This window comes from Cajanus cajan, chromosome 3, assembly GCF_000230855.2.
Source record: "Cajanus cajan strain Asha chromosome 3, NIPB_CcT2T_4, whole genome shotgun sequence".
In the NCBI taxonomy this organism is placed as follows: domain Eukaryota; kingdom Viridiplantae; phylum Streptophyta; class Magnoliopsida; order Fabales; family Fabaceae; genus Cajanus; species Cajanus cajan.
This window is the reverse complement of record NC_138519.1, coordinates 17,161,011-17,169,965: the sequence shown is the minus strand read 5'-3', so window position 1 is coordinate 17,169,965 and position 8,955 is coordinate 17,161,011. Positions and strand designations below refer to the sequence as shown.

Below are 8,955 nucleotides of genomic sequence, written 5' to 3'. Positions count from 1 at the left end.
TAACATCTAGTAGAGTTATCTTCACTTATCCCGTGAGGTGTTTGAAAGTTGAAACCAATAGTAAAATAAACACACGCACACACATTTGCGTAAGAGGAACATTTGACTTATTATCGACTTGTTTGCGTTCTCCATCTCTTCCAGAAATCAAGAACCACATTCAAACCTACACCGGTGCATAAACCTAAATTCAGAAGTATATACCTGCAGGCAAGCAATAAACCATGGCCAACTTAAAAGCTATTTTTGCACTAGTGGCAGCCTCTAACTCGCTGTCAAATAGCCCCAGATATATATACCTGCAGGCAAGCAATAAACCATGGCCAACTTAAAAACTGAACTTTGATTCATCACGAACGAAACCAACCCAAGTAAAATAGCGTTTATGAAGAGTAACTCCCCTGTATTTTGAGCTTCCCCTCGAAAAGCCAGTGCTCTGTCGACGCAGAATATGCACAAACTCCTCCTTCGTGAAATTACTCATCTGCACAACACAATAACGGAAAACCGAAGCTAAAGTCACAAATTCCATTCAAGCTTCTAAAAATACCAACAGATTAAAACCATCACTTCATTCACCTATAAGAAAAAGAAAAAAAAGAAAAGCGAACATAGCATGGTTTCTTCCGCTTTGCCACTGAACAGTTCACAGCGGCGTGACCTTCCTCGCGGCGCATCTCTTCGATGAAGGCATAGCCGTCGAGGAGGATGGTTTCCTTGGGGGGGCGGTTGGAGCAGTTGGGGTTGGGGTCGTTGAGGGAGGAGGTGGTGGCGCGTGTGGAGAGGGCGCGAAGGGAGGGGGGTGGCGGTCTGGGAAAGCTCTTGGTTGGAGAAGGCGAGGGAGTCGGAGGGAGAGAAGGAGGGGAGGGTTTGAGTGATGTGGCGGAGGAAGAAGGGGGTTGGGTTCGCGGAATGAAGGAAGCGGCTTAGGGTTTGGTGAGAGAGGGAAACCAAAAGATAAGTGAGAGGGAAATGAAAAAAAAAATTATCATTACAAAAATAAAAAAAAAATTAAAAATTATATTATTAAAAATATATTTTTTATTTTAAAAAAAACTACCATTTTAACTCCTATAAATAATATGAAATAAATATCTTTAAAATATAATTATTTTTAAAATTAGTACCTTATATTTTTATTAATTAAATTATATAAATAATATTTTGAATTTAAACTTGAAAATAATGATTAATATAATTTAATTTAAATGCAAAATAGTAGTATTTCAAATTTAAAATAATAATATATTTATAATAACGATAATAATAGTTCAATTTTGAAATTTTAACAAAATTTTAAAGTTTTATGTACAACACTTTTTCTTTGGATATAAAAAAATTATATTCTCTCTAAATAACTACATAAAATCTTCTAACAAAAACACAAGATCGAGTAATACCTGTCATATTAATATTCTCTCTAAATGATTTAACACAGCTGGAGGTGTGGTGGCCGGCGAGAGACTGTTGGAACGGTTTAATGTAACATCCCAAATTTTATTCAATGAAAAGAAATATTTTTTTATGTATTTATTATGTGAATAAGTATTTTATTTATGTATTTTACTATTTACGTATACGTATTTTTACTATTTATGTATACGTATTTTACTATTTATGTATACGTATTTTACTATTTACGTATACGTATGTATGAATAGTATTTCACTATGCAATTGCACAGTGAAGGGCGGCTGCACGAGGGACGCGGGTTCAAATTTTATAATAAATTTGAATATAATAATGAATAGTGCATAGTAATTTATAATATTATTTTAATGAATAGTGCATAGTGCATAGTATTTTATAATATTATTTTAATGAATAGTGCATAGTGCATAGTAACTTCAAAAAATTCTATAAATAGGGACTTAAGGTTTTGAAAATTTAGAATTCTAGAGAGAAGGAAATTCTGGAGAAATAGAGAGAGAAAGTAAGAGAGAGAGAAGGAGAAAGAAAAGGAGGTTCTGCTCTAGTGTCTTGTTTAAGGAGAAAGAGGAAGAGATTCTGCCCTAATTCCGATTCCTTTTAAGGAAAGATAGAGAGGAGGAGATTCTGCCCAAATTTCTGTAAACCCAGGTAAGGGGGGAGTGGGAAACCTCGCTTGGGGGTGTGGGAATAATTGTTAAATAGTTTGTTTGTTGGATTGGCTCCCGATCCCTTGCCTGTTGTTTATTTCTTTGAATATGTATTATTGATGTGTTTTGTTTTATATCTTATTTATTTACATATTAGAATCTGTTATTTGAATGGAAGGCTAAGCCTCCTAAGTATTTATAAATTTGTAATCTATTATTTAAATGGAAGGCTGAGCCTCCTTATTATCTTATATTACCTTTTAAGCTTCCTACTTTACTTAAAAGATCTTAATATATTATTATTGAAAAATATGATACCTAAGCAACCTCTGGACTGTTGGATTGTTGGACTGTTGGATTGTTGGACTGTTGGACTGTTGGACTGTTTGGACTGTTGGACTATTGGACTATTAAATTGGATTATTGAAATAATTCTTAATTATGAAATATGAATATGATATGTGTAACATGCTAAAGGTTGAGTCTGTGAATGTATGACATGCATCATATGCACATACTACTCCAGGTGTGCCGCTGAGGCCGCATACCAGTGATGCTAACAAGGTGTATGATCACCAGTGATAGGTGTGCCTTCGGGACACCAGTGATGTAACATGCTAACGAGGTGTGTGAACACCAGTGATAGGTGTACCTTTGGGTCACCAGTGATAAATTCTGAAACTTCCGTATGGCGCCACATGCATACAATAGTGAGTCAAGTCAAGAAAATCATTATACATAAGCATATATGTGAGATTGATTATATATGTGAATTATATTGCGTGTGTGTGTGTGCTAATTAACTTTTATTTCTATATCTGCAACTGAGTGAGAAGTTTCTCACTCCCTTGTCATTTTTGTGTATATTTAAATTATGATGCAGATAATTAGCATGAGGCTGAGGATGTTGGTGGTGAAGCTTAGGCTTCTGTTTGGGTTTCGCTCTGATAGGATGTGACATCGGGATTAGCTAGACTTATTGTTAAATTATTATTATTTTTCTTTTGTAATTTTTATGTTATTTATGTTGAAAGTGTGTATTTTTGTCATATTATAATTTTTCTAAAAGATTATAAGTTAATTTATAACTAGGAGGCCCTGCCACCTTTACTGGGATTAATCTATAATCTTTATTTTATTATTTCTTGACAATTTGATACTTATAGTTGAAAATTATGAATGTGCATCTTTTACCCAATGATACTTGAGATAATTATTTTATATTAGACTAAGAAAGAATTTATATATAGATGGTTTATATCTATTGTATTTATGTTGGGGTAGAGGGTGTCACATTTAGTGGTATCAGAGCAAGTCGATTTTATCAACCGTGTGTGTTATGTGCTTATCATGACTCTGTTGTGTACTCTGACTATGTCTTGTTTGTTGTGTATTATGATGATGATGTTCGTCCTGTGTTGATATTGTTGAGTTTGAGATTGTTAAGTTAGTTTGTAATCAGAGGAATGATAATCATGATAGTGTTAGCCAACTCGAATTATTAGAACCTTGGATGGGAGGTGATATATTGAGTGTACTAAGAGTTTATGATTGGTGAAGTTTCTGACATCTATAGTTGTAGCAGGTTGAATCTAAAGGTGGTTGTCTCTTTGGTGAGAGATCGAAATGATGGTAATTCCCTTAAGTGTTATTATTGGTATGTTAATTATTTATGGTTTAGGTAGCATGAGAGTTGTTTTGATTGAGAAAAGTAAGGAGAGACTTGAATGAGAAATTAAGTAGTGAATTTGGAAAAAGTTGAGGTATTTTGTGGCATTAGATATATTGATACATTATTGCTATTTGGTGTCGAAAATATTTTCATTATAGTTTGTTATGATAGTATGAGTATTATATCGACAAAATTTATATTTTGAGGTCTTTATGAAGAATATGGCTTTAGATATTATCTTTTCAATAGAACTAGGATAAGATGAAACAAAAATCTAGAACTTCAAGTTATGACTGCCTTGGTGATTAGAAATTTAGTAAGCACTGAATTTATTAGTGGTGATATTTGAATCTTTAGCTAAAGAGATGATCTCTTGGAAATCTTATGTCTTCATAAAGAGTTGTAGCTTATTCACTTAACTTTCGTTTGAGATAAGTTTGAAATCACTTGGATGAATACAACTCTGTGTGTCAGGCAGATATATGCTATCATGATATTTTGAGTTGTTAGGTATAAAAATAGATTTAAATATGATATTTTGAGGTTTTGTATTTGATAGGTCTATTAAAATGATATAATGCAGAGTAGTAAAAGTTGGTTCTTGTACATGCTATAGGATGTAAGCAATGATCAATTCATACATGCTTAGGAATGATATTTATGAAAAAGGTATTCTAATATGATTTGATATACATGTATGTAGAAATAAGAATAGATGACTTTATGGATCAATCAGTGGAGGGTTGCGATAATAAAATGTTTTTGACCTTAGGATGTGAGATGATCATATTAGAGTATAGATTTAAACTAGATTGTCTAAGTATGAATTTGGATTGTATGAGGTGAGTATTTTAGACCATGAAATTTCTTGCGGAGGAAGATTTACCTAAGTTGTGCTTAAGTGAGAGATACTTGAGTCAATTAGTAAAATCAGGAGTCTTGTTTGATAGTTTATATGAAAATTCAGTGAGTAATTTTTTTTTTAACAGCTGTTCATGGTTTAAACTGCTCTCACTATAAAAATTGCTTTTGCCTTCGTTTCTTTGGTTATTAAGATGTTTCAGTTCACTAGGTTGTTTCTTGCCTACCCTTGGAATCAACCGTAAGGATAATCTATATCAGGAATTCTTGAACCTATGTATATTTTTAACTACCCAAATCATTTCGTTGCTTACTTCTTTGAATTACTTACTATTACCTTTGACTGAATTGACTAGAAAGGAGTTACATTAGTATGGGATAACAATTGAGGAAGTAGTTTTCAAACTCTTAAGGAAAGATTGACTAGTGTTAATATTACTAGATTTTAGTAAGATTATTGTGATATATAAATATGTCTCTGAAAATAGGTTTAGGAAGAATATTGTGGCAAGAAGAAAAGATAGTAGCTTATGTTTCTAAGAAATTGAAAATTCATGAGGGAAATTACCTTACCCATAACCTTGTTAGCGACTTTGTCATTTATACTAAGATTTGGAGACACTAACTATATGATTCTATGGTTGAGGTATTTAGTGATCATAAGAACCTTAAATATCTTTTGACCAAAGGGGTTGAATACGAGATAAAAGAAATAGTTGAAATTTCTTAAGGAGTAAAATTTTGATCTTATTATTTGGCTAAAGCCATTGTGGTGATTGATGTTTTGAGGAAATCTTTATCTTTCATTATGATTAGAGAGATGAATCTTTTTGGCTCAAATTAGAAATTTAAGTTTGGATTATAAGGTTACTTCTAGTATTGTGAGATTAAGTATGAATAACGAATGGATTGTTGAAGAAAATTATAGGAGCATAATTAGTTGATTTATTTTGGTAACAAGTTATAAGGCTATAGGTTAAGGTGATGGATATGATTATGACTTGGGTGAAGATGAAATGGTGAAACTAGAGAACTGATATGGATACCGAGTGTACATTATGCTTAGGTACCTGATCTTTAGAATTGATCATAGAAGAGTTTGAATTGGTTGTAGATAGAGTAGTAAAATTAGTGATCTGATATGTGTATCTAATGCTTAGGTGTTGATGTTGTGGCAAATATCTGGATTACAATGATAACCAAATTATTATTTTGATGATTTAAGGATTGAATTTGATTGCAGAATTTAGAAACTTATGCTTGATGTGTAAGATTACCCTAGTAGCATTGAATTATTTATGTTGGAAGTAACTATCAGATTAATAGATGAGATTAGAGGAACTAGTAGTTAGATCCTTTATTAGTGACCCAAATAAGCAAGAGATTAGAAAGGACACAGTTGGATGTTTAGTTATAAAACTTGAAAGGACATAAGAGTACTCTTAACATTTATTTAGGAGTTACTAAAATGTATCAGAGTGGCGCAGGGGAAGCGTGATGGTCTAATATGGAAAAAGAAGTAGAGAACTTGAATCAAGATATGGAGAGTGAGTTTAAATTTGGAGTGGATGGAGTTTTGAGATTTAAGGATAAGTTGTGCATTCCTAGTGTGCTAGAATTTAATAAAGCAATCCTAGAAGAAGGTCATAAGAGTATCTTTAGTATCCATTCAGAAACTACTAAGATGTACCAAAATCTTAAGAAGATATTTTGTGACCTAAGATGAAGAGAGGAGTAAAGCAATTGTATATTTATGGTTAGCATACTAGAAGTTTTTAAGAATCTTGTAGCACTTAGATGCTCCATTTTGGAAGTAAGATGGTGAATAGATAGACCCTAGTGGAAGATTTGTCTAAGACGCTTAAGAAATTGATTTTGTTTGTGTTTAAGTGGATAAATTCGTCAAGATCTTTCCCTAAGCAAATCCTTTGAGGAAATTGATAAAAGTTGTACATCAACAAGGTAGTGATGTTGCATAAGAATTAGAAGTAAGAATGCGAAGAGTTCACCATTGCAAAAATTTCGGGGACGAAATTTCTAAAAGGAGGGGAGAATTGTAACATCCCAAATTTTATTCAATGAAAAGAAATATTTTTTTATGTATTTATTATGTGAATAAGTATTTTATTTATGTATTTTACTATTTACGTATACGTATTTTTACTATTTATGTATACGTATTTTACTATTTATGTATACGTATTTTACTATTTACGTATACGTATGTATGAATAGTATTTCACTATGCAATTGCACAGTGAAGGGCGGCTGCACGAGGGACGCGGGTTCAAATTTTATAATAAATTTGAATATAATAATGAATAGTGCATAGTAATTTATAATATTATTTTAATGAATAGTGCATAGTGCATAGTATTTTATAATATTATTTTAATGAATAGTGCATAGTGCATAGTAACTTCAAAAAATTCTATAAATAGGGACTTAAGGTTTTGAAAATTTAGAATTCTAGAGAGAAGGAAATTCTGGAGAAATAGAGAGAGAAAGTAAGAGAGAGAGAAGGAGAAAGAAAAGGAGGTTCTGCTCTAGTGTCTTGTTTAAGGAGAAAGAGGAAGAGATTCTGCCCTAATTCCGATTCCTTTTAAGGAAAGATAGAGAGGAGGAGATTCTGCCCAAATTTCTGTAAACCCAGGTAAGGGGGGAGTGGGAAACCTCGCTTGGGGGTGTGGGAATAATTGTTAAATAGTTTGTTTGTTGGATTGGCTCCCGATCCCTTGCCTGTTGTTTATTTCTTTGAATATGTATTATTGATGTGTTTTGTTTTATATCTTATTTATTTACATATTAGAATCTGTTATTTGAATGGAAGGCTAAGCCTCCTAAGTATTTATAAATTTGTAATCTATTATTTAAATGGAAGGCTGAGCCTCCTTATTATCTTATATTACCTTTTAAGCTTCCTACTTTACTTAAAAGATCTTAATATATTATTATTGAAAAATATGATACCTAAGCAACCTCTGGACTGTTGGATTGTTGGACTGTTGGATTGTTGGACTGTTGGACTGTTGGACTGTTTGGACTGTTGGACTATTGGACTATTAAATTGGATTATTGAAATAATTCTTAATTATGAAATATGAATATGATATGTGTAACATGCTAAAGGTTGAGTCTGTGAATGTATGACATGCATCATATGCACATACTACTCCAGGTGTGCCGCTGAGGCCGCATACCAGTGATGCTAACAAGGTGTATGATCACCAGTGATAGGTGTGCCTTCGGGACACCAGTGATGTAACATGCTAACGAGGTGTGTGAACACCAGTGATAGGTGTACCTTTGGGTCACCAGTGATAAATTCTGAAACTTCCGTATGGCGCCACATGCATACAATAGTGAGTCAAGTCAAGAAAATCATTATACATAAGCATATATGTGAGATTGATTATATATGTGAATTATATTGCGTGTGTGTGTGCTAATTAACTTTTATTTCTATATCTGCAACTGAGTGAGAAGTTTCTCACTCCCTTGTCATTTTTGTGTATATTTAAATTATGATGCAGATAATTAGCATGAGGCTGAGGATGTTGGTGGTGAAGCTTAGGCTTCTGTTTGGGTTTCGCTCTGATAGGATGTGACATCGGGATTAGCTAGACTTATTGTTAAATTATTATTATTTTTCTTTTGTAATTTTTATGTTATTTATGTTGAAAGTGTGTATTTTTGTCATATTATAATTTTTCTAAAAGATTATAAGTTAATTTCTAACTAGGAGGCCCTGCCACCTTTACTGGGATTAATCTATAATCTTTATTTTATTATTTCTTGACAATTTGATACTTATAGTTGAAAATTATGAATGTGCATCTTTTACCCAATGATACTTGAGATAATTATTTTATATTAGACTAAGAAAGAATTTATATATAGATGGTTTATATCTATTGTATTTATGTTGGGGTAGAGGGTGTCACATTTAACACAAAAAGAGGTGTGGTGGCCGGGTGAGGGACTGTTAGAATGGTTAAACCGAGAAGGAGCTGTGGTGGCCGGCGAGGGAGTGTGGATTCGTTTAACAGAGAAGAGAAAGAGGTCTGCTAGGGCAAGAGAGAGTGTGGATTCGTTTAACAGATTTTAGATTTTATTTATTATGTTTTATAATAAATAAAATCCAATATTAAATCAAAAGATTATAAAAATCATAACTCAAATCTAGGTAAATATTTTGATATTAAATTTATTATATTAAAATTAATTAAATATTTTTATCAAACAAACTCATTCAGATTTTAAATTTTATTTACTATCTTTCATAATCAAAAGAAATCCAATATTAATTCAAAAGATAATAAAAATTATAACTAAAATATTTAT

The 8,955-nt window shown here is 32.1% G+C and overlaps 1 long non-coding RNA gene across 1 annotated transcript; it reads left to right on the top strand.

Annotated features, from left to right (window-relative positions):
- The first annotated feature begins 409 nt into the window (after window positions 1-409).
- LOC145955626 (uncharacterized) lies at window positions 410-8,462 on the top strand. The gene is made up of 2 exons (XR_014432288.1): window positions 410-7,264; window positions 8,145-8,462. It is a non-coding gene; the product is annotated as an uncharacterized LOC145955626 (long non-coding RNA).
- Window positions 8,463-8,955: the final 493 nt, after the last annotated feature.